General features: G+C 44.5%; 1 long non-coding RNA gene across 3 annotated transcripts; it reads left to right on the top strand.

Moving 5' to 3' along the window:
- The first annotated feature begins 435 nt into the window (after positions 1-435).
- Positions 436-24,300, top strand: LOC308458700. 3 transcript variants are annotated; one of them, XR_013977624.1, is made up of 4 exons: positions 436-581; positions 1,046-1,096; positions 7,596-7,745; positions 24,083-24,300. It is a non-coding gene; the product is annotated as an uncharacterized lncRNA (long non-coding RNA). The 3 variants fall into 3 exon arrangements; XR_013977625.1 differs by lacking the exon at positions 24,083-24,300 and having other exon boundaries at positions 7,596-8,248; XR_013977626.1 differs by lacking the exons at positions 7,596-7,745; positions 24,083-24,300 and adding an exon at positions 5,217-5,387.
- The last annotated feature ends 510 nt before the right edge of the window (positions 24,301-24,810 follow it).

The raw sequence follows: 24,810 nt of genomic DNA, 5'->3' as shown, positions 1-24,810 counted from the left end.
AATGGGAGAAGAGGAACAGGCAGAGCTGGAGCAGCAGCTAGCTGACATGTTGTCCCTAGAAAGCATCCCAGACCATTCCAGAACCCGGCAGGCCTTAGAAGTAGGAGAGCAAAGAGCTCAAAGACAGAGGGCACTTAGCGTCACCCATAGAGGAGGTGATGATGATGACGAATGAGGAAGTGGGAGAGACGGGGAGTGGGGATTCACTTGGAACAACGCCATTATCCAAGAGGCTGGGTTCTATAGCCTCTCTCTGTAAAGTTTGAAATGAGAAAGGACTGTGAGAAACTTTTCCTCATCTTTCTACTTTCCTGGGCAATCAGCCGGGAGCCGCCGACAGCAATCCTGACAGCTGAGCATAGATTCTGTTTAGTACAGATTCAGACAAATACCAGCACTGATACTACAGTGGTCAGTTTCTCTCTTGACCGCATCACAAACACTTTGAGGAGCAGGCTGTGTTACAAGTTCTTCTGTGGACTCAGGCGCAGGGTTGGGGGGAAGAACTGCATTTTGTCTTTTCCAATTAAAAAAAAAAAAAAAAGGAAACCAAGCTAACTAGGGAAACAGTCTGACCTCAAGTGAGTAAGGAGTGGAGAGGTGGGGATTGGGAAAGGGTTGCCGTCAGAAAAGTTGTTGAGTGTTTTGGGGGGGGGGGTAGTTTTACCCAATTCTGGGCGTATGGCAACTCTAGACTGGGATATTTTATTAGGAGAGGCAGACCTAGGCTTTAATCACAGGGAATTGTTTTCTAATCACAGTGATTTGTGGGTGGGATGTTCCGTTCAAGTGATGTTTCTTTTTCACTCCTGGGAAAGCAGGCTGGATGATTAGCATCCTTTCCAATCACTTTCTGCTTTCTAATATACATTTAAAAACTAATACTTCAATCAGTTTCCTTTCATTCTGCTGCCTCCCTCCCCTCTCAGAATGCTTTAGACTGGTTATGACTAATTAATTAATTTATTTGTTCCTTGTTTATTCTAAACTCTTTCTGTCCCCCATTCCCCAAACCATTCTGTTTTTCTCTCTTATTTTTCCTTAGGTTTCTGCAAACCTCTCTTAGAGCCTGTCATCTCTCACCCTCAACCACTGTGTGCGAGTGTTGCTTTTTACGTTTTTCCAGTTGTTTTCTCCCAGTTTTCCTTTGCTTGCTCGAAATTTCACCCACCTGGCTTCAGTTTTTGGGTACCTCTGATTTCATTACATTGAATTCTTGCCATCCAGTATTATAGTTTTTAATTAAAGTTTGGTTCCCTCTCTCCTCTAGGTCTGGCACTTTTCCCTGTGAGAGGGAAACACTGTGAGAGGTCTACCCATGCCAAAATAGTAGTGCCCCCCTGTGAAAGAACCACAGCACCTATTGTTTTGAAAGCTGGCAGTTTCATCTCCACAGAAGACTCAACCATGTCTACAAATTTCATTCATTCTGGCCAAAAAGTAAGAATTTGGAGGGAATAATTCAGTGTTGCCCTTTGAAAAACGTCCCATCTGCAAAAGAATTTCAGCTTGCCAGATGGAACAACCCCAGCCTTTCTACCTCTCTGGTGTTCTGGTCCCCCTCCCCCACTTCTGAGCCAATTTCAGAGGGAGGTGCATAGTGGAACAGGGAGCCCCTTTGCACAAGCAAAACTTTTTGCCCAGGACTTTTTGCTGGCAAGAATGATCAGGTTAGCAGTGCCTGGAGGCTTTTCATTTTCAATAAAACTTGGGTTTATCTGCATGGAAATCCCTGGATGGACAATTTGGCAAGGTTAATACACTCTGGAGAGGCTCCTTTGCCTGAAAACTTCATCCACTTCTGTGAAAAGGAGTGGGGAGTTACAGCTGTTTTTGGATTTTCCTTTATAGTTAATGTGGGAAACCAGTGATTTGAATTTAACTGATCCGATTCTGACATGAATAACAAGTCAAATTAGAAAGACACCGAGTAGACGCTTTCTAATAATACTGATACAAAGCGAATCCAGTTATCAGTGTATTCCCCTAAAAACACCAGTGTAGGACAACAGGACTAACATTGCTAGATTCTAGTCAGATTTATCTTCCAAAAATCTGGGCAAACAAGTATGCCTTCAGCTGGCATTTAAGAATTAAAAGTATGAGGACAACTGCACTTCCATGAGGAGGACATTCCATAATAGGGACACCACAACAGTTAAAGCCCTCTCTTCAGTCACCACCTCACAAGTCATGTCCATGGGCAGGATCACAAACAGGGGCGTCCCTGTCGATCTCAAACATGAATTTGATGGTTTTGAGGGAGCTACTCCTTTAAGTACTTGGGTCCTAATCCATTCTGAACTTCATATGCCAGTACCTCAGTGGACAAGCAAATACAATAGAAGATAGTGAGAATGTTGCACTAGAAGGGACCAGCCTTGCATATTCTTGTATGCACACCATGATCATGTGCTCTTAGATAAATGGACAGTTGCCTGGCAACAGTCATCAAATGAAGATGCCTCTAAAAAAACCCCAGCCTGTGTTGATACACCACCCTCAGTTCTGCAGGTATGGGGTTAGATACAAAAATAATTAATAATATCAGAGAATATATTCATAGCAAGTAGCTTACTGTTGAAATGTGTGGGGAACCTCTGACCTTCCAGATGTTTCTGAACTACAACTTCCACCATCCATAGCCACTAGCATGTTTGCTGTGACTGATGGGTGTTTAAGTTCAGCAACATTTCCAGGGCCACATGTTCTCCACACCTGTGCTACAGTATCAAAGGACTGACCCAAGTGACCAGCTGTTCTACTGGAGTTACATATGACCCAGTCAGTAATCCAGTATGAACTACCATGGGAAGTGAAACAGGTTTTTCATCTTATCAGTGTAGCATAGGGGTCACAGTGTCAGACTAGGCACCTGAGAGACCTGGGTTCAAATTCCTTTCAGCCTTGAAACTCGGCTCTCTTCCTGAGCCCAGTCAGCCTAACCTACCCACCAGAGTTGTTGTGAGACTAAAATATGGGGGAAAGGAACGAGTACCATGTGTGTTAGCTTGAGTTCTTTGGAGGAAAGGTGAGATATACATGCAATAAAACAAATAAAGAAATCGGGCAACAAAGCTTTTTCTCTGTAGGTTGTCATGGGCCAAGGATGCCTTTCAGACGCCAACAAGGAATACGCTGATGTGTGCCCTGTGTCGTATGGCTTCCAAGGATTCATTTTTAAGGGACTGGAATGAAACACCTGGGGCAAGCAAACAAACAGGGAAAGTGGACTTCTATTTAAAACTTAATGAAGTGTTTTCCCCCTCCCAGCCTTCTTTCATCCACCTGTGCTAAAGAGACTGGTGGGTTGTAGCATCACACAGGCACCATTCTAATTACAATTTTCTGAAAGTTAAAAACCAAAGGAAAAGGCAAGGGCAGGGAGCCAGTTTCTGTTTGGGGGAGGGAGGGAGGGAGTTGTTCAAAGCCACAGAAGCTTTTTTTAAAAAAAGCTTCTGCAACTCTTTTGAAATTACTGAAAGGTATTCATTAAGCCAAGAGTTTGTTTGTTTTCCTGCCGAGATTAGTAGGAGGTGGTTGATGGCCAAGGAGATCAAAAAGTGCTCGGGCTACTTGTTGCGCAGCAGAGGCCAAAACACAGAGAAGTAATTAGAAGGTCAAAACCCAGCATTATAATAACCAGAAGCCCACCGAGAGGAAGAGGGAGGCTTGGTGGAGTCGCTACTTACCTTTGTTACAAATGTGTGTGACCAGTCAATTGGGGATTGCATTTTCACTGATGTGGTCCAAAGGAAATGTGACAACATGGAGCTTTCTTTCTTTCTTATTGAAATTTGTTGGGAGTTTCTTTTTTGGAAAGTGTAATACTTCAGCAAGGGAAAGAAGTGTGCACAACAGCTCATGCTTGCTTTTGTTGTTGTTGTTTAGTCGTTTAGTCGTGTCCGACTCTTCGTGACCCCATGGACCAGAGAACGCCAGGCACTCCTGTCTTACACTGCCTCCCACAGTTTGGTCAGACTCATGTTTGTAGCTTCGAGAACACTGTCCAACCATCTCGTCCTCTGTCATCCCCTTCTCCTTGTGCCCTCCATATTTCCCAACATCAGGGTCTTTTCCAGGGAGTCTTCTCTTCTCATGAGGTGGCCAAAGTATCGGAGCCTCAGCTTCAGAATCTGTCCTTCCAGTGAGCACTCAGGGCTGATTTCCTTCAGAATGAATAGGTTTGATCTTCTTGCAGTCCATGGGACTCTCAAGAGTCTCCTCCAGCACCATAATTCAAAAGCATCAATTCTTCGGCGATCAGCCTTCTTTATGGTCCAGCTCTCACTTCCATACATCACTACTGGGAAAACCATAGCTTTAGTGCTTGCTTTTAGCATGTTCTAAAAGCTGAATGGCAGAGCAAAAAGTCAACTGGTGAAGCACATGAGTATATAATGAGATGCTACACCAGTGGCCATCTCTCATGAGCTTTCCCATCCTCAAGGGCAGTGTTTCCCAAACTTGAATTCCCAGCTGTTATTGGACTACAACTCTCACCATCCCTGACCACTGAGTATGTAAGCTAGGGATGATGGGAGTTGTAGTCCAACAACAGCTGGAGACCCAAGTTTGGGAAACAATGCTCTAGGGCTGAGGTGAGGGACCTTTGCCTCTCCAGATTTTGCTGAACTACAACTCCCATCAGTCCCATCAAGCATGCCCAGTGGCCAAGTGAAGGTGGCAGTGGTAGCCCAGCAACAACTGGCGGGACAAAGGTTTCCCACACCCAGAGAGTGTTTCGTCAATGAGAGCTAATGACTGGAGATGGTATCTTGTGTAGCTAGAGAGGTCTTTTCAGGTTTTAGAATATGTTAGGGTCATGGTGTCTCTTGGGCTGCTTCAGACACTGCCTGTTCCAGCAGTCTACCCATGTTCTTTTCATTTCACACTTCAGCTGAAAGCCACAGGACGAGAACCCTTTCACTCTCACCAAGGGACAGAAAGACCTATCAAGTTTGGTGCGTCCAGTTTCTCATTTTTCCAGCCTCAAATTCAGTTCTCCAAATTTTTGGAGCAATTTTGATTTTTTTAAAAAAATCATACGAATTTTCAGTATTTTGGTGTAAATTTATCCCAATAAACACATTTTAGTAGGCAGTTTGGACTAATGTGAGCATTTTTGCAAGCATTTTCTCCCAATATTATGCATTTTGTATGTCATTTCATTTTCACCAACCTATTCCTTTAAATATGATTTTTTTCTAAAATAGGTGTGGCCGGAGAACAACATTGCAAAATTCAGAAAAGTGCGAATTTTGGAGGATGGCTTTGTTTTGATTTGCACATTGTTTCAAAATGTGTGGATTAGATAGTTTGCCTTTAAATTCATTGAGTCAAATTTCTCTTCCATCCCTTCTCTCACCTTTTGGATTACACCCTTGCCAGGTGGGTTAAAAATAGTTCTGTGAAGTTTGTACTACACATTTGAAAACAGGTAGCTCCCTTTCTTTTAGAGAGTGGTGCAGTGCTTTGAGTGTTGTCCAGAACCTACGAGACCAGGGCTCAAATCCCCACTCAGCCATGAAGCTCACTGGGACAGTCAATGCTTCTACACTTTGCTTAACAGGTTTGTTGTGAGGATTAAAGGGGGAGGGGAGAAGCATGTACCTTGTGCTCTTTGGGATATAAATGCAATAAATAAATAAATAGTACCTGGGTGAAAAAGCAGTGTGAGAGACAAAAGAGAGAAGTAAAGAGGTGGATTAGGAGACAGGCAAGAATATGGAATGCACATGAGCTGCAAATGCAATTATTTGTACTTAGGCTTCCTTTTAGTTGAGGGTGGGGGCTAGATAAAGGCTTCACAAAAGAGGTATTGTTGTTCTTTTCGGCCTGCATCAAGCCTCAATCCATAAAACAAGGGAGGAATCCTAATTTGTATTGGCATCTGCATCTAGATCTTCAACATTTGTATTAGGATGTTCAGAATAGAGAGGGACAAAAGCCAATACAAATTAGGGTTGGATATTGGAGCACAAATACAATATTGCAGCCCCACCAGCTCTTTCCTGTCCTCCTCCTATACCTTTTTCTTCCTTCTGTTATTACCGTAGTTGTTGACTGCGGGTGGCGCTGTGGTCTAAACCACTGAGCCTCTTCGGCTTGCCAATCAGAAGGTTGGCGGTTCGAATCCTCGCAACCGGGTGAGCTCCCGTTGCTCTGTCTCAGCTCCTGCCAACCTAGGAGTTTGAAAGCACACCAGTGTGAGTAGATAAATAGGTACCACTGCAGCAGGATGGTAAATGGCATTTCTGTGCACTCTGGTTTCCTTCACGGTGTTCCGTTGCACCAGAAGCGGTTTAATCATACTGGCCACATGACCCGGTAGCTATCTGTGGACAAACACTGGCTCCCTCAGCCTGAAAGTGAGATGAGTGCCACAACCCCATAGTCACCTTTGACTGGACTTAACCATTCAGAGGTCCTTTACCTTTACCTAGTTGTTGACAAATGTCTAAGTGTAGTATCTGTTGGATAGATGGACATTTTCACATATCTTAATAATAGTGCCCAACAAATAGTTCTCTGGATCCTACTCATATGATTTGCTATACTCATATAATTTACTATATACCTATATTCATTTTTAAAGTTCAAATGGATTTTTTCCTTGCTTTTCAATGATAATTATTTCATGTATATTTGTTTTATGGATTTCATCTGTGCTTTTACTTAAAATCTGATTTATGCTCTGCTTAACAGGGCTTAAGTCATTCACGAATGACAATATCGCAGGCATCTGTTGGACCAGTATGAGAACAGGATGCTAAACTAGATGAGCCATTAGCCAGATCCATCAGCCTCTTCTTATGTTCTTATGGTATCCAACTCACACATTCCAATCAATGCAAGGATTTGCATTTGTGGAACAGAACCTCAGCCCTCTCCTCCCCAGTGCATACCCCACTTCCTCCTCAAATTTATTCCAGGGGAATAAAATTTTTAGTTTCTTCTCTAGCATGGTGAATTGTCAGTTTGGTTGCTGCCCCCAATGGTGGCCTCATTTCCTGTCACAGTGTTTCCTGAGTCTCAGACAAAAGCGAGTGTTTAATGTGTGAAGGTGAAGATGGAATCTAGCAGAGTGATTGGTCAGTTTCGTTGTTACCACCTCTGATGGCAGCTTCATTTCCTTTCCCGGTGTTTCCTGAGTCTCAGACGGAAGCGAGCGTTTAATGTGTGAAGCAGTGTGGAATGTGGATATGTGGTGTTTTACTGATGAAAGTTTGACCTCGTTGAAGGGCAGTATTCCACTATGAGTAGGAAATGAGGCAATGCATGTTCTTTGTACTTTCGTCCATTTACTGTATTTATTTTTCCCGATTTGAACTATAAAATTTTCTTGAGTCAAAATGAGAGTGCCCCTAAACATTTTTTTAGAAAAAAATCACGGCCTAGAACAAATTTAGGGGTGCACGAGAGGATGGGAGAAAGTTCTGTTTGTACAAGCATAAATCTTTGCACTGGCAGGATGCGTTGGTTGGATCCTCCGCCCCCAAACTATCTAAAATTAATAAATAGGACCAAAAGCTAACAGCTTTCTTTCTTTCTTTCTTTCTTTCTTTCTTTCTTTCTTTCTTTTAGTCTTTAAGGTAGCCGCTTGTTTCAGTAACAAACCTTCTGGCTTGAAAGAAAGAAAGAAAAACCCAGGCCAAGTTCTTCAGCACAGACAGGCGTAATGAAACACATACTGAGAAAAGGAATAAAAAATGGAGATGATTAAAGCTTTGGGAAGCCAAACAGTGAGTAGGTTTCTCGTGGCTTAAGGGATTACGTGCTTCCTAAGGTGGCTGTCGCTGCAGCGCATGGGGCAAGGAGGAGAAAAAAGGAAATCAATGGATGAGCTTCCAGCACCATTTCGACAAATATGTAATGCCAGAACGGTTAAGATTTAGCAGCCGGGAGTCAGTGTGTGCCTTTTTTCTCCAGATGACTTTTCATGTACTTTCTATCGACACAGGCAGCTAGGCAATGCTCTCATACGCGCACTTGAAATAAGAAAAAAATGGGGAGATGTTAGTGTTTCATTGTCGGCAGGTGTAGCTGTGAAGTCATCTAAAAGGGGGTGGGCTTCAGGGTTAAGGGTTTTCTCTCTCTCTGCGAGTTTGTCTTTCCTCTCTCACGGTGTAACAAGAAGATATAAATGCAATTATTTATATCAAGTGTAACATACTCCCCACCGCTGAACCTAATTCATTTATTCAAAGAGGTGCATTTTCCAGGAGTTTTGTTTCTACAGATGGCTTAGCTAAGAACACTATCTGGAGCAAATATACACAAACGTTGGCAGCCTTGCCAAGGAACAAGATTAGATTTTAAACACATTCACACATACCCCAAATCCTCGGCAGAACCAGAAAAGTGTATTTGTGTAGGCTCTTTTAGGCTGCAGTCCCAGTTTGCGTTAGGAGTAAGCCCTACTGAGCTCAGCGGAGTTAGTATATATGTTTAAAGGTAAAAAGGTAAACGATCCCTGGATGGTTAAGTCCAGTCGAATACAACTATGGGGTGCAGCGCTCATCTCGCTTCAGGCTGAGGGAGTCAGTGTTTGTCCACAGACAGCTTTCTGGGTCATGTGGCCAGCATGACTAAACTGCTTCTGGTGCAACGGAAGACCGTGACGGAATCCAGAGCACACGGAAATGCCGTTTACCTTCCCACCGCAGCGGTACCTATCTATCTACTTGCACTTGTGTGCTTTTGAACTGCTAGGTTGGCAGGAGCTGGGACAGAGCAATGGGAGCTCACCCTGTCGTATGGACTCGAACTGCCGACCTTCTGATCGGCAAGCCCAAGAGGCTTGGTGGTTTAGACCACAGCGCCACCCGCGTCCTGTTGTATAGAATTCTATAGAGCTGTACAGTGAATTAAACTTTTAGACCAGGTGTTAGGAACATCAAACCAGGGACCAAATGCAGCCTTCATGGCATCCCTCAGAACTCTTCCCAGGCCTCATAGCTCCTCACCCCTTCTCAAGTCCTTTTGCCGAGGTTGAACTCTCATTGCTTCCCTGGAGGGTGCCTCTGAAACGGCACATGTCCACAAGCTGTATTCAGAATGGTGTATGTATTGAATATTATATACACAGACAGACAGACAGACAGACAGACAGAGCTAATAATTACATGCGCAAGATAGTTGGGCACCAGGCCTTCTTTTGGATTGCCAACCCCTGAGAGCCAGTGTGGTGTAGTGGTTCAGAGCGGTAGACTCGTAATCTGGTGAACCAGGTTCACGTCTCTACTCCTCCACATGCAGCTGCTGGGTGACCTTGGGCCAGTCACTCTTCTCTGAAGTCTCTCAGCCTCACTCACCTCACAGAGTGTTTGTTGTGGGGGAGGAAGGGAAAGGAGAATGTTAGCCGCTTTGAGACTCCTTCGGGTAGTGATAAAGCGGGATATCTAATCCAAACTCTTCTTCTTCTCTTCTGGTAATTTGTACTGGCTTCTTCCTTGCCCTTCATTGGATCTGTCCACACCTCTGAGGAGAAAGAGTTTCACAGACTCTCCAAGCCACCCCGCTTTCTGATTTGATCCCAGAATGTCCCGCTTTTCCTTAGAACGTCCCTATTTTCATTGGAGAAATGTTGGGGGATATGCAGTTATCCAACCCCTGAGCCACCTGAATAATAATAATAATAATAATTTATTATTTGTACCCCGCCCATCTGGCTGGGTTTCCCCAGCCACTCTGGGCGGCTTCCATAGAAACAAAAAATACAGTAAAATATCACAGATTAAAAGCTTCCCTGAACAGGGCTGCCTGAAGGCAACCCTGTTTAGAAAATGTTGCTTTTTAAAAAAATATGTTTAATGTTTTGTTATGTTTTATATGTGTTGGAAGCTGCCAAGAGTTGCTGGGGCCACCCAGACAGATGGGTGGGGAATAAATAGTAAAATATTATTATGGAATAGGATGTTCCTATTTTCATTGAAGAAATGTTGGAAGGTTTGATTTCATAGGCAGGGTGCCACAACAGAGAAGGCCCTATGCCATGTGAGCTAGACCTACTGGTTGGAGAAAGAGAAGGCCCGCCCCTTCCTGCTGCCCAGGGTACCTGGGCCAGTTGATAGGGGAGGAGGCGTTCTGACAAACAACTTTGTCCCAGGTTGTTAAAGACCCAGGCATTGCCTTTGTGGCTTTGTAATCACAGAAATTTGGCATTGCTTCCATTCAGGTAAATGTTGGCTTTTCAGATTATAAAATTTCCATGTTGCCTGCTTCTAAGAATGTCTTTGCAGATATTCTTTTGGTAAGGAAAATACATTCTGAGATTTTGAATTTACAGTCCCTATAAAGTAATTTCTGCAGTCAGTGGGTGGCACTAACCAATTGCCAGTTCCCATCTTGTACATCACACTGAGCTATGGTTCTATCTCTTGCAAAACATACCTGAGCATTTAGCCTTTTTTAATGCTGTGAAGTGATGTGGTTTCTTTCAAACTCAGTGGAAACCTAACATAAATTGACCAGTGTCAATTCATTATTTTTATAGAAAAGCACCTTTACATAATGTGAAATGATTAATCATGTCTCAATAAAATCCCACACTCCTCTGTGCCAAACAGTCAAGAGGTTTAATTATACTGAACATTTTTTATGACAGTGTCATTTATTATATGTTCCTTTATGCCATCCATTTATACATTTTGTTATCACTTAGGTGGCCAATCAGGGTCCAATCATTGAATTAAGCATGAATTTGACATTCTGACACATCTTGAATTGTCATTATTGTTCCTAACAACTTCCAACCTATCATCAGTCAAGGCATCATTATTAACTACCAATAGGATTGCAAGTCATTTCAGTTGATTTTTGACATGTGGTGCTTGCATTGGGTTATGGCAATGCAAGTTACTTCCACAAAAGGATGTCAGGATTAACAGATGATGAGATATTCCTATGATAAGGTCAGCAGGCAAGTTTTTTAAACAGCAAAAGTAATAGCCTGTGGGAGAGAAAATTCAGAACATGTAAAATCAATCCCAGCTAGGCTGTGACCCATCTCCATACTAAGTGGTGATATACTAAGTCCCTTTAGATGTTGTGGGACTCCAGCTTCCATCAGCCCTTGCAACAGGATGCTGTCATGGAGATGCTATGTAGCAAGACCTCTAGTTTGGCTCTGTAGCATATATAGGACTTGCCGATCAGAAGGTCGGCGGTTCGAATCCCCGCAACGGGGTGAGCTCCCGTTGTTCGGTCCCAGCTCCTGCCAACCTAGCAGTTCGAAAGCACGTCAAAGTGCAAGTAGATAAATAGGTACCGCTCTGGCAGGAAGGTAAACGACATTTCCGTGCACTGCTCTGGTTCACCAGAAGCGGCTTGGTCATGCTGGCCACATGACCCGGAAGCTGTACGCCGGCTCCCTCAGCTAATAAAGCGAGATGGGCACCACAATCCCAGAGTTGTCCATGACTGGACCTAATGGTCAGGGGTCCCTTTACCTTTTTAACAGTCGAACCAGCTGGGCAGTGTGGGGCATCATTTGTCAGCAGTGAGATAAGCTGGCACTATTTCAAATTGTTGCTCACCTCTTCCCCGACATGATTATGAGGAGCTTCACAAATGTCCAACGCATGATGTTTTTACATCAACTGTTCCATCAGATTCAAGATAAAACAGCATGTGTCTGCTCATTAAGGGGAGAAAAAGTCAACTGGTAAAGGAAATGAGAGTGGTATAATTTAATTATGGCGCTTCGGGACATCCGTGTTGGGCAGTCAGATGGTGTTCTCCAACAGTAGCAGTGGAAAATATTGGGAATAATTTGTACTTTCCAAAGGCTGCCTCCTTTCTTCAGTATCTGAAGAAATAAGGCATATGATTTCACATGATTTCATTTTTAAAAGCCTGTTAAGTGGAAGAGGGCCACGCCACTTAATAATATTTAAAATTATTGTTTGACAAAAATTATAGACCATTTAATCAAAAAAGAAAAAAAACCCTAAAGTTTCCACAAAGTAGTGTGAAATATTTATGAAATAATAAGAAATGGCTATATGAGGCTGCTTTATAATGAATCAGACCACTGATCTACATGTTGTATTGTCTACTCTAAGTGGCAGTAGCTCTCACAGACCTCCTTTCCAATCTGTGTTGCCTGAGATCCTTGGAGCAGAGGTACCAGGATTTGAACCATTGTTGTTGTTGTTGTTGTTGTTTAGTCGATTAGTCGTGTCCGACTCTTCGTGACCCCATGGACCAGAGCATGCCAGGCACTTCTGTCTTCCACTGCCTCCCACAGTTTGGTCAAACTACTGTTCATAGCTTCGAGAACACTGTCCAACCATCTCGTCCTCTGTCGTCCCCTTCTCCTTGTGCCCTCCATCTTTCCCAACATCAGGGTCTTTTCCAGGGAGTCTTCTCTTCTCATGAAGAGGTGGCCAAAGTATTGGAGCCTCAGCTTCAGAATCTGTCCTTCCAGTGAGCACTCAGGGCTGATTTCCTTCAGAATGCATAGGTTTGATCTTCTTGCAGTCCATGGGACTCTCAAGAGTCTCCTCCAGCACCATAATTCAAAAGCATCAATTCTTCGGCTATCAGCCTTCTTTATGGTCCAGCTCTCACTTCCATACATCATTTGAACCATAACTCAATCCAACAGTAAGAGCTGTTCGACAGTGGAATTTGCTGCCAAGGAGTGTGGTGGAGTCTCCTTCTTTGGAGGACTTTAAGCAGAGGCTTGACAACCATATGTCAGGAGTGCTCTGATGGTGTTTCCTGCTTGGCAGGGGGTTGGACTCGATGGCCCTTGTGGTCTCTTCCAACTCTGTGATTCTATGATTCTATGATTCAATCTTCCTCCATGCCAAATGAATGTGACTTCTGCTTCAGGAATATTTGAGGAAGGTGGCGGAGAACAGAGTTCTGTTGAGCCCTACAAGAATTCTCAACACAGAGATGCACAAACTGAACATATCATGCCTCACATTTTTTAGCATTCCAAGTCTACGAGGTACAGTTAAGTTAAAACTTATGAACAGCCAATAGAAGTGAAACTTTCTCTTTTTTCTTTTGTTATTGTCCAGAAACTGTGCTGGAAAGCCTCAGTTGTCACATTTCAAAGACTGTGACCCTAGGGGCCACTTGTCATATGTTGAACAATTCTTCGGCATGAGATCACTGAAGCTCTGGCCAAAGATAACCTCTATAGATTATATCTGTGATATTTGAAAGGAGCTGATGCTTTTGCTTGTTGGGTGGGGCATGGGGAGAAAGGAAAACTAGCTAGTTTTCTCTGTAGAGGGACTGTGACCTGAAAATAAATTCCAGGTTATCTTCTGTCCTTCCAGCTTCTACTACACCCCCAACACAGTTTCTAATAATCTGTTTGCTTTCCCCATGCCCCAAACCCCAAAACAACCAACTTTGGAGCCCTTAAAGCTAAAGGTAAAGGGACCCCTGAAGATTAGCTCCAATCGCGGACGACTGGGGTTGCGGTGCTCATCTTGCTTTACTGGTTGAGGGAGCCGGCGTACAGCTTCCAGGTCATGTGGCCAGCATGACTAAGCCACTTCTGGCAAACCAGAGCAGCGCACGGAAACGCCGTTTACCTTCCTGCCAGAGTGGTACCTATTTATCTACTTGCACTTTGATGTGCCTTCGAACTGCTAGGTTGGCAGGAGCAGGGACTGAGGAACGGGAGCTCACTCTGTTGTGGGGATTCGAACTGCCGACCTTCTGATTGGCAAGCCCTAGGCCCTGTGGTTTAGAGCACAGCGCCCTTATCGTCCTTTAAGAAAATGAAGCTGGATCTTCTTAAACAACAACAACAACCCCATGTGTTGCTCTGCCATCCATCCCCACAAATGAAGTCTGAAATGGACCTGCAGTCTATTACTCTCAATAGCAAGCAAGCAAGCAAGCAAACAAACAAATTTGTGAGACACTTGTTATTGCCACAGGCAACTCAAAGCAATTTTACAAAAGAAAGGAAGGAAGGAAGGAAGGAAGGAAGGAAGGAAGGAAGGAAGGAAAGAAAGAAAGAAAGAAAGAAAGAAAGAAAGAAAGAAAGAAAGAAAGAAAGAAAGAAAAAGTCTGCCTTTAGGTGTCTGTCTCAAAATACAGATAGGTAGCCGTGTTGGTCTGCCATAGTCAAAATAAAAAAAATTCTTCCAGTAGCACCTTTAAGACCAACTAAGTTAGTTCTTGGTATGAGCTTTCGTGTGCAAGCACACTTCTTCAGATACACTGAAACAGAAGTTGCCAGATCCTTCTATATAGTGAGAAGGTGGGGAGGGGTATTACTCAGAAGGGTGGTGGGAATGGGAGATAGGCAGATAGCTGGGATGAGCCTGCTGACGACTCTTAACGACTGTAATGGGTCTTACAGGAAAAGGCAAGGGGTGAGAAGGTGAGAAATGGCTTAGTGACTAAGTGACTACATGACTATGAGCTGGGATGAGCCTGCTGACGACTCTTAACGACTGTAATGGGTCTTACAGGAAAAGGCAAGGGGTGAGAAGGTGAGAAATGGCTTAGTGACTAAGTGACTACATGACTAAGCCATTTCTCACCTTCTCACCCCTTGCCTTTTCCTGTAAGACCCATTACAGTCGTTAAGAGTCGTCAGCAGGCTCATCCCAGCTATCTGCCTATCTCCCATTCCCACCACCCTTCTGAGTAATACCCCTCCCCACCTTCTCACTATATAGAAGGATCTGGCAACTTCTGTTTCAGTGTATCTGAAGAAGTGTGCTTGCACACGAAAGCTCATACCAAGAACTAACTTAGTTGGTCTTAAAGGTGCTACTGGAAGGATTTTTTTTATTTTGTCTCAAAATAGTTTCTGTTGTTGTCCGCTGCCACAAGAGTTCTTATAGCAAAGAACTGGAAGGGAGACAAAGAGCCCACAATAATAGATTGGCAAATCAAATTTACTGAATTTGTTGAATTGGCCAAAATGATGGCAGCTATCAGAGAACCAAAAATTTAATAAAAGAATGGAGTTGCGTGAATGAATATACGAAAAAACATTGCTCCGGTACAGAAATATTGATATGTAAAGAACAGAGGTGGTAAGGGGGAAAGGTTACAAATGCAAATAAAATCAGAATATTTGTCAAATACAGTATAACAACACAACTGTAAAGATAAGTTATTTAATTAAGGTCAAGCAACGATGGAAGGAAGTCAGATTTTAACTCACATTTAGAGTTATGTTGAACCGATGGGGGGTGAGGTGGGGTGATGCTTTGTGTTACAAACATGTACATATGTGTAAACCTTTCTTTTTTCTGTTATTTTGTTGAGATAAAATCTTCAATAAATAAAAAAAATTGTTTCTGTTGCTGCTGCCACTGCAGTTGTCAAAAGGGAGGTGGTCTTATTTGGCCAGGCAGGAGAGGACTGACCTGATGTTCTCAGCAGCTGATGATGACTGCTTGGCTAGCATCATATTTTTTGGTTGCCTTCACAAATCTTTGGCTCGGATCTGCTTTTTCCACTCCACAAGATTTGTTTAGTGGCTTGTGCTGTGTTGCATAGGGCGGCATTTATTCTAATTCCTTTGCTCACACTCACCCCATTAAGCTTCCATTTTCAATCATCAGCTATTGAAGCACTTCACTGCACCACTAAGCAAGTTGCTGTAGTGTTTTATGCTGCTGCCGTGCTGTCGTCTCCTTTATCACTTTGCTGATACTCGGTAGATAAAACTTATCTGCTGCGGAGACTAGTGCTAAGGAAGGCTCCTCGGAATTTTGAAAGAACAAAAGAGAAGGGGAAGAAAGGGATTTTCTCAGTTCAAAGACAACATTGCTCATAGACACATCAGCAAATCTTTAATCCACCATCAGTTGAAGATGGCTTCAGGATTTAGGGACAATGTGTGCTTTGTGTTTGGAATTATAGCTGCACTGTGCAACTATGAAAAGGAAGAACCCTCAAATAAAAGAATTGTCTTTTAAATCTTCCAAAGGGGGATCTCTAATAACATCTTTGTAAACCAATCTATATGTTCCAGATTTGTGTCATCTGCAACACTGATAAGGTGTCCCTCTATTCTTTCATCTAACTGATAAAATGCTGAAAATATATGGCCCGGGCAGATGTACCACCCCAACAGACACCTCCCTTAGGATGTTGAGGACACATTGAGTACAGGATTTTAGCCAGTTGTGATTCTTCCCAATGACTCCCAATATTTAACCAGTTGACTAACCAGAATATCACCCATAACTTTGCTCAAATCAAGATAAATGATGTGCACAGCATTCCCACAATCTATTAAGATAGTAACCTGACTGAAAAAAGAGATAAGACAACTAATAACTGCACTGAAAGAAATGTGTTTATTGTAATCTAACCTATTCTAACCCATTCTAATCTATTTTAGTATCTTCCACAGTACAGTGGTACCTCTAGTTAAGAACTTAATTCGTTCTGGAGATCCCTTCTTAACCTGAAACCGTTCTTAACCCGAGGTAACACTTTAGCTAATGGGGCCTCCCGCTGCCGCCACACCGCCACCGTGTGATTTCTGTTCTCATCCTGGGGCAAAGTACTTAACCCGAGGTAATACTTCCAGGTTAGCAGAGTCTGCAACCTGAAGCGTCTGTAACCCGAGGTACCACTGTACCAAAATCAGATTAACCAATTTTAATTTTCTTTCATTCGTCAGGATTTCTCAGTTATGACAGGGAGAAGTTATGAGAGTGAGACCACCTCTTCTAAGGTCTTTCCCCTGTTGGAGTGCTTCAGGTCAACCCTCTTGCCTGAAGGCTGGCACTTCTCCTGTGCTCCATGGTTTCCTGCCTAGAGTGCTCCCTCCACTGTTGGACTGATGAGATAGCTTGGGAGGCATTTGGTTCCTTCAGCCCAGGAGAAGATGCCCATGAGAGCTCTGACTCTGGTTCTACAGGACCCAGTGCTCAGGGATCTGGTTCCATGGGCAGTTCCAGTTCCAGTGCTTCCCTGCCAGTGTGGTGTAGTGGTTCAGAGCGGTAGTCTCGTAATCTGTGGAACCGGGTTCGTGTCTCCGCTCCTCCACATCCAGCTGCTGGGTGACCTTGGGCTAGCCACACTTCTTTGAAGTCTCTCAGCCCCACTCACCTCACAGAGTGTTTGTTGTGGGGAAAGAAGGGAAAGGAGAATGTTAGCTGCTTTGAGACTCCTTCAGGTAGTGATAAAGTGGGATATCAAATCCAAACTCTTCTTCTAATCACCAGAATCAGTTTCAATGATGGGAATTTAGTGGCTCCTTAGTTGGTAAAACTGTAGCATCTGACTCAGGTGGAATCTACACATATATAAAAAAACGCTGTGAAAATGCTTAATTTTTTTGTGTGTGAAACATTTATTGAATTTGCCATAGCTCACCATCACCATCTAGTGTCACATTTGCATACTGTACTTTAAAAGGTAAAGGGAACCCTGACCATTATGTCTAGTCACGGACGACTCTGGGGTTGCGGCGCTCATCTCACTTTATTGGCTGAGGAAGCCGGTGTACAGCTTCTGGGTCATGTGGCCAGCCGCTTCTGGCGAACCAGAGCAGCGCACAGAAACGCCGCTTACCTTCCCGCCAGAGCGGTACCTATTTATCTACTTGCACTTTGACGTGCTTTCGAACTGCTAGGTTGGCAGGAGCAGGGACCGAGCAATGGGAGCTCACCCTGTCACGGGGATTCGAACCACCGACCTTCTGATCGGCAAGCCCTAGGCTCTGTGGTTTAACGCACAGCGCCACCCGCGTCCCATCATATTGTATTTTACAACACACTTAAAACATTTTATTTGCAGCTGTAAAGCTGAGTCCTCAGTGTCCTGTTCAGTTCTGGACTTACCTCCCATGGCTCTATCTACCTTCTCCAGCTATGTAAGTCATCCAGTGTGCTTGTCTTTTTTAAGAACTAGACTGAGGCTGTCAATGGCAATTGTATTACGATGGTGCGCAAGCCCTTATGTAGACTTTTGAAATTGCCCATCCTGTAGCCCAAGATCAACCCCCAAAACATCATACATACATCACAGAAGGAGGTGGTCTACAGCAGGGGAGGTGATCTACAGCAGAAATACAACACAGGAGGCGGTCTACAGCAGAAATCCTGCCTGTCAAGATACCTGATTGCATTACCTGGGCAGTCTGGTCATTCTTTTGTGGTGGTTAATACTTTAGTTCCTGAATCCAGGTCACAGGCTCACTTTATTCATACATAAATATGCCTTTAAGACAGGATTCACAAGCAAAAAGACAATGGGAAGGCTTTCCCCATTTGCCTCCCTTACTGCAGGGGAATATTTGAGGTCATTGGGAGAGTCAAAATGGCTTCAGGATTGCTCTCCCTTACTATTTCAGATGCATGGTTCATATATATTAAATATGTGTGCATTTATGAATATTTATGCTATATTCTTATAACACTTGTGAATTATCTTTAGCTTTTGCAAAGCTCAAAAAAACCTTAGATACCGTATTTTTCGCTCTATAGGACGCACTTTTTCCTCTCCAAAAATGAAGGGGAAATGTGTGTGCATCCTATGGAGCGAATGCAGACTCCTTGGCTTCGCAGCGACACGCCTGTCCTGGAAGCCGGAGGAGGAACAGAAGGGTCTCCTGTGAAGGAGAGGCGCTGCGCAGAGAGAGAGACAAGGCGCAGCTCCCCTTGAGCAACGCGCCTATCAAGCGAAGCCGGAGGAGGAACAGAAGGGTCTCCTATTCCTCCTCCCGCTTCGCAGCGACGCGCCTGTCCAGCGAAGCCGGAGGAGGAACAGAAGGGTCTCCTTCTGTTCCTTCTCCAGCTTCGCTGAAGGGCGCTGTGCCTTCTCCCTCTCTGTGCAGCACCTTTCCTATGAACGAGGAAAGAAGGCTCAGAGAGAGAGAAGGCTCAGTGCCCCTTCAGCGACGCGTCTGTCCTGGCTTCTGCTTTAGCCCTGCGCAGCCTCTTTGGGCAGGGGAAGCCTTCATCCCGCTGCCCTGAGGGGGCTTGGCGCGGTTATGCCAGAAGCCAGAACAGCCACACGGTATCCCAGAAGCCAGATCCCTCTTGCTGTTCTGGCTTCTGGGGTTCAGAATAATTTTTTGTTGTTTTCTGCCTCCCAAAACTAGGTGTGGCCTATGGTCCGGTGCGCCCTATGGTGCGAAAAATATGGTACCTTCCATATTCTATGGAAATCCTAACTCAAAAACTCTCACATTAAGTCAATTGAAGCTTTGCCCTCTTTAGGACTTCTAAGGTAGCATCTCAGCACTTGGATAGATTTTTCTGCTACTCTTAAATCATAGCACTTATGTGCACTGGGAAATTAAAAAATGAAGCAAATACAGCAAAATGATCAGAACACAGAATGAAAGGGCTTAACATTGCTTAGTCAAGGGATCCAGGACTTCTGATATATAACCGCAATGGGAATCAAAACATGGGACCATAATATTAATAAAGCAGCTCTGTCATTCTTTTAATGAGAAAAGCTAAGACTCTGCCTTTTTGATCCATGATGTTTCATCTCTAACAAACCAAATGGTGTCCCTGTGAAAATTATGAAAATGAAGACATATGCAATGTGTGCATTGATTTTTGATAGATGCTATGTTTAAATCAAAAGCATAAAAGCACATAGCACAATTTTTTAAATAAGTATATGAAAAACAGGGAAATGCTATCAATAGAAATCCAGATGGGACACAAAGACTAAAGATCAAATGGCAGGTGCATTAAATTTAAAAGGAGGCTGGGATTCCACACACACACACACACACACACACACACACACACACCACTTATCTCAGAACTTAATGCCCTGTCTATACAACTGATTAAACTGGCCATATGAAATATTAAGCATGAATAAACTGTGCTTTCAGAATCTTCATGGCTGGCCACCGATCACCTCAGTTCCTTTCCCGTAGAAAATTGATTGCAGATCAATACAGGGCCAAAAGGAAATATAAATGAGAATCTCAAACTTATCGCCCTGATTTAGAAGTAATTGAATAACATTCTGCAGTTGCAGGAGAGGACTGTGGATTGTGCCTGTTAGGTGAAATCTTTTGTAAGGTTCCGCTAGAACAGGGGTCAGCACACTTTCCCAGCCTTGGGCCTGTGTCTCCAGCGCCAATCGCACGGAGGGCTGGAGAGCGGGGGAGCACATGCCCATTTGTGTGCGCACACGCTATTTCCGGCGCACTTCCAGGTCGGAGGAGCACCGGAAATAGCTTGTGCGCATGTGCACAGGCCTCCTCTGACCCAGATGTGCACCGGAAAGAATGCTTGTGCATGCACAAATAACACTTGTGCATGCGCACAAGCTATTTCTGGTGCTCCTCTGACCCGGAAGTGGGCAGCCACGCAGCGCCGCGCCGGTAAGAGCGGGCGGTGACAGCGGGGGTTGCCGCGGGCCAGATAAACAAGTCCCTCGGGCCTTATCCAGCCCACGGGCCTTAGTTTGGGGACCCCTGTGCTAGAAGGAGACTGCCTGGGATACAAAATGTGAGCGTTTGCAAGGTGGTCCAGAGGCTCCAGCCAGTTTTGATTCTGTCTGATTTAGGCTAAGCCAGCTGAACTGACACGAGAGGAACTTGCACCATCTCTGAAAGATGGGCATTCTGGGGGGAAGAGGGGGAGAGAGGTTAGAGCAGAGGGGTGGGCTTACTCTGGATCCTTACTCTATTCTGCTTAGTTACATGGCCTGACAACCCACATCAGAACAGTGGCGTAGCATGTTTGGGCCGGGGGGGCGATGGCCCCAGGTGCAAATTTATGAGGTGCAAGCAGGTGCCTCCATGACAAGCTCTGTCATCGAGGCTGGAGCTGTGAGGAGGCAAGCTATGGTCAGGCCAGGCCTTCAGGGATGGAGAAACGCCTCCTTCTCCTCGTGGTCAACAAAGGGACACCCGTGCGCACCCCGCCCCTCGACCAGCTGAGAGGGAGGAAGGAGGAAAGCATTGTGTGTCAAGGTCCCCAATACACCCCCCAATAAAACACAAGTGACACATTATTTTTGTTTAAGGTTTTGGGCATAATTTTGGCCACAACTTTATTAAACTACAAGCAATGTGAGTGGTTGCTTAGGCATTGGTTGCGACTATCTGACCCCGCACGGGGACAGTTTGACTTCGCACGCCAGCAAAGTCAGAAAAGGATAAGACACCCAGGGAGAGAGGCGGGACTGGGAACCATGCCTCACCTCTCCCCAAATGCTCCCAGGGGCTCTCGCGTGGCCCTAGCCCCTTGCCGGGGTTCAGACAAAAGCATGGCGAGCCCCTGGGTTCCTTTAACGGAAAACCCTTGCAGCAGCAGCACTTTTGGAGGGGCAGGCACAGCCAAATCCATACCCCTCCACCAACCAATTCCAAAACCAGTGCCTAACCGCAACCTTGTGACGATTTGCTAAGCAGTAGGCAAAAACCAAATGGCACCAGCCAATCAGCCAAATGGACAAAATTCCTACCGGGCCCCTGCCCCAAGAGCAGACGACCCCATGACAGGCATAGCAAGGTCAAGCGAACAGCCTAAAATAGGGAGGGAGGGCGGGTGATCCGATGCACACAGCGAAAAGAGGAAGCTCAACACTGTGTGCAGGGCATTTAAAGACTAGGGCTGTCAATCAAAAAATTGCAACATATTATTCTCCCTAGCAACAGCCAGCCCTCTGCTAATGGTGGCCAAACTCTTTCCCGCCCAGCAACAGCGGGCTAGCCCCCACCGCAACACGTGCTCTCCATGAAGGAGAACATGCTTTGCCAGAGCCACATGCATTTCCCAAAGCCCCTCACTGCAAAGAAAGGAGGGTGAGGCGACACAGCAGCACTCCTGGCTCCGTGTTTCTCTGCTCCCGGGTTGGGGCTGGTTTGCAAGGAGAAACTCCCTTGGTTAGACACCGGCCAGTGAAGAGACTTGGCCCCGGGTGCTTGGAACCCACACTACATCCCTAGGTCAGACAGCCTGTTATTTAAGATTGATAATTCAAGACTTTTTAAAGTTGGAGATCATAGCTGGCCTATATTTCAGGGAATAAATATGAAAATGTTAGGAGGCTTTTGACACCTTAGCCTCTAACACAGGGGTCAGCAACCTTTTTCAGCCGTGGGCCGGTCCACCATCCCTCAGACCATGTGGAGGGTCGGACTATCTTTTGGAAAAAAAAAAAAATGAACGAATTCCTATGCCCCACAAATAACCCAGAGATGCATTTTAATTAAAAGCACACATTCCACTCATGTAAAAACACCAGGCAGGCCCCACAACGCAGAGATACATTTTAAATAAAACAACGCATTCTACTTATGTAAAAGCACGCTGATTCCAGGACCATCCGCAGGCCGGATTGAGAAGGCGATTGGACCGCATCCGGCCCATGGGCCTTAGCTTGCCTACCCCAGCTCTAACATCTATGACTTCTTCACCTTTGAGACAAACTCAGAGGTGAGGCTTCTTAAGGAAAGGCTAGCTTCTTAGGAATTCTTAGAAACCTTTGTATCTCGCAACCGCCACCACTGTGTATTTTGTATATGTGTTCTGTGCTCTGAAAGCTTGTCATTCTGTAAATACGGTTTGATATTGTGAACTAAATGAGTTTTTATACAAGACCTGTCTCTTTAGCAATTTGATTCATATACAATGTCCACAGAAGTCCCAGTGGACTATACCAGTATAGGCTCTTTATGGGCAATCTCACACAGTCTGGTTAACTGAAGCAATTCAGGGTTTGCTTAGTTACCGGGGTGTGAGAACTTATCTATAAGAAGCAAACTGTGGCAGGTTTAATAGTCCCTCTTGTTTCTGAGCAGCCTCATCTTGACTACAATGTTCTCCACACTCATCAGCTGAGTTTGCTATTAGAAGGAACAATAGTTTCACAGCATGTATGAAAAACCATAGAGGTCTCCCTCAGTCCCACATGGGGAAAATGTATAAATAAAATCAGAAGGTGGCACAATTTGCAGAATGGCTAATATAACCCCCTTTGAGGATATTGGTCTCAATAATATTCCCTGCATTATTAAGTATAACCTATTAGGGACGCGGGTGGTGCGGTGGTCTAAACCACTGAGCCTCTTGGGTTTGCTGATGGGAAAGTCGGCAGTTCGAATCCCCATGATGGGGTGAGCTCCCGTTGCCCTGCCCCAGCTCCTGCCAACGTAGCAGTTCAAAAGCATGCCAGTGCTGTGGGAATGTTCTGGGGTGCAGGAGAGGATATATGGTGAGATTATATCCTAATCCAACTTGTGCTAACAAGTTCCCAAAATATCAGCAGAGTTTATGACATTCCCCTTTAAGTTCGCAGCGGTAACGTCTGCACAGGCTCGCTAGAACCTCTATAATAATTACACTGGTAGTTTCCCCTTTTGTTCCCTCTTAAAATACAAGACACAACACAGTCTTTATAAAAGTATAAAAGAGTTTACTCACGTTCTGTTCACAATATGATCCCAGAAGGCAGACAGGCTTAAAAAGGTTACATACATTCAGAATCTATTTTATAGGAAGATAGTCCTTTCCTCCTCTCTTGGCTGGGAGCCAAGAGGGCATGTTGCTTCTTCGAAGGAAGATGGCAGAGAGAGAGAGAGAGAGAGAGAGAGAGAGAGAGAGATGGCTGCCTGCCCTGTGCTTTTATCATTTACCTGCACACCCACCTCTGGTCACATGCGGAGGAAGTTCCGTCCCAGGAAGTTTACCTGCTTGCTGGACAGACATCCCTCCCCATGTTCTAACATGTACACTCTAGGAATGTTGTCATTGACTGCTCCTGTGTTTACATCCCACAAGTGCAAGCAGATAAACAGGTACCGCTGCGTCGGGAAGGTAAACGGTGTTTCCGTGTGCTCTGGCACTCGTCACAGTCCTCTGTGCCCCAGTAGCAGTCTTGTCATGCTGGCCACATTACCTGGAAAACTGTCTGTGGACAAACGCCGGCTCCCTTGGATTGAAAGTGAGATGAGCGCCGCAACCCCATAGTCACCTTTGACTGGATTTAACCATCCAGGGGTACTTTACCTTACTTTTTTTTTTACCTTTAACCTATTCTTTCAAATTTTAATTTAACGTTAGCCTCTTCTTCTTTGTTTGGTATTTGCATTGATTTGGGGGCATTTGTTAATACTCTCTTGCTTTCACATTGTTCTCTCTTGCAGGCAGCATTGTCATGGGCGGTTATGAAAAGGTGCCACAAATATTTGCGATACCATCATGCTGACCACATTGCAGAAGTCCTTTTTGGAAATAAGAGGCAATATTGGACAGCATAGCAAATAAGGAAATGGGAGCCACCAGTGGTTTCATACACATTCAATTTCATCTGCTACTAAGGACATTTTCTTTGATCTGAAACAAAGGGCAAAATTTTGAGAAAAGCTGCAGTTCCATACTAAATACTATTTAAATGTGATGAACACATAATAATAATAATAATAATAATAATAATAATAATAATTTATTTATACCTCACCCTTCTGGCTGGGCTTCCCCAGCCACTCTGGGACGCTTCCAACAAAGATTAAAAATACATTAAAATGTCACACACACACAAATTCCTGAAGGGCTGCCTTCAGATGTCTTCTAAATGTTAAGTAGTTGTTTATCTCTCTGACAGCTGATGGGATGGCGTTACACAGGGCGGGCACCACTACCGAGAAGGCCCTCTGCCTGGTTCCCTGTAACTTGGCTTCTCACAGTGAGGGAACCGCCAGAAGGCCCTTGGCGCTGGACCTCAGTGTCTGGGTAGAATGATAGGGGTGGAGATGTTCCTTCAGATATACTGGACCAAAGCCATTTAGGGCTTTAAAGGTCAGCACCAACACTTTGAATTGTGTTTGGAAACGTACTGGGAGCCAATGTAGGTCTTTCAAGACTGGTGTTATGT

This window comes from Podarcis pityusensis (assembly GCF_964106645.2).
Source record: "Podarcis pityusensis genome assembly, chromosome: 1".
Taxonomy (NCBI): domain Eukaryota; kingdom Metazoa; phylum Chordata; class Lepidosauria; order Squamata; family Lacertidae; genus Podarcis; species Podarcis pityusensis.
Note: the sequence above shows the minus strand (reverse complement) of the source record. Positions and strands in the feature narration are given on the sequence as shown.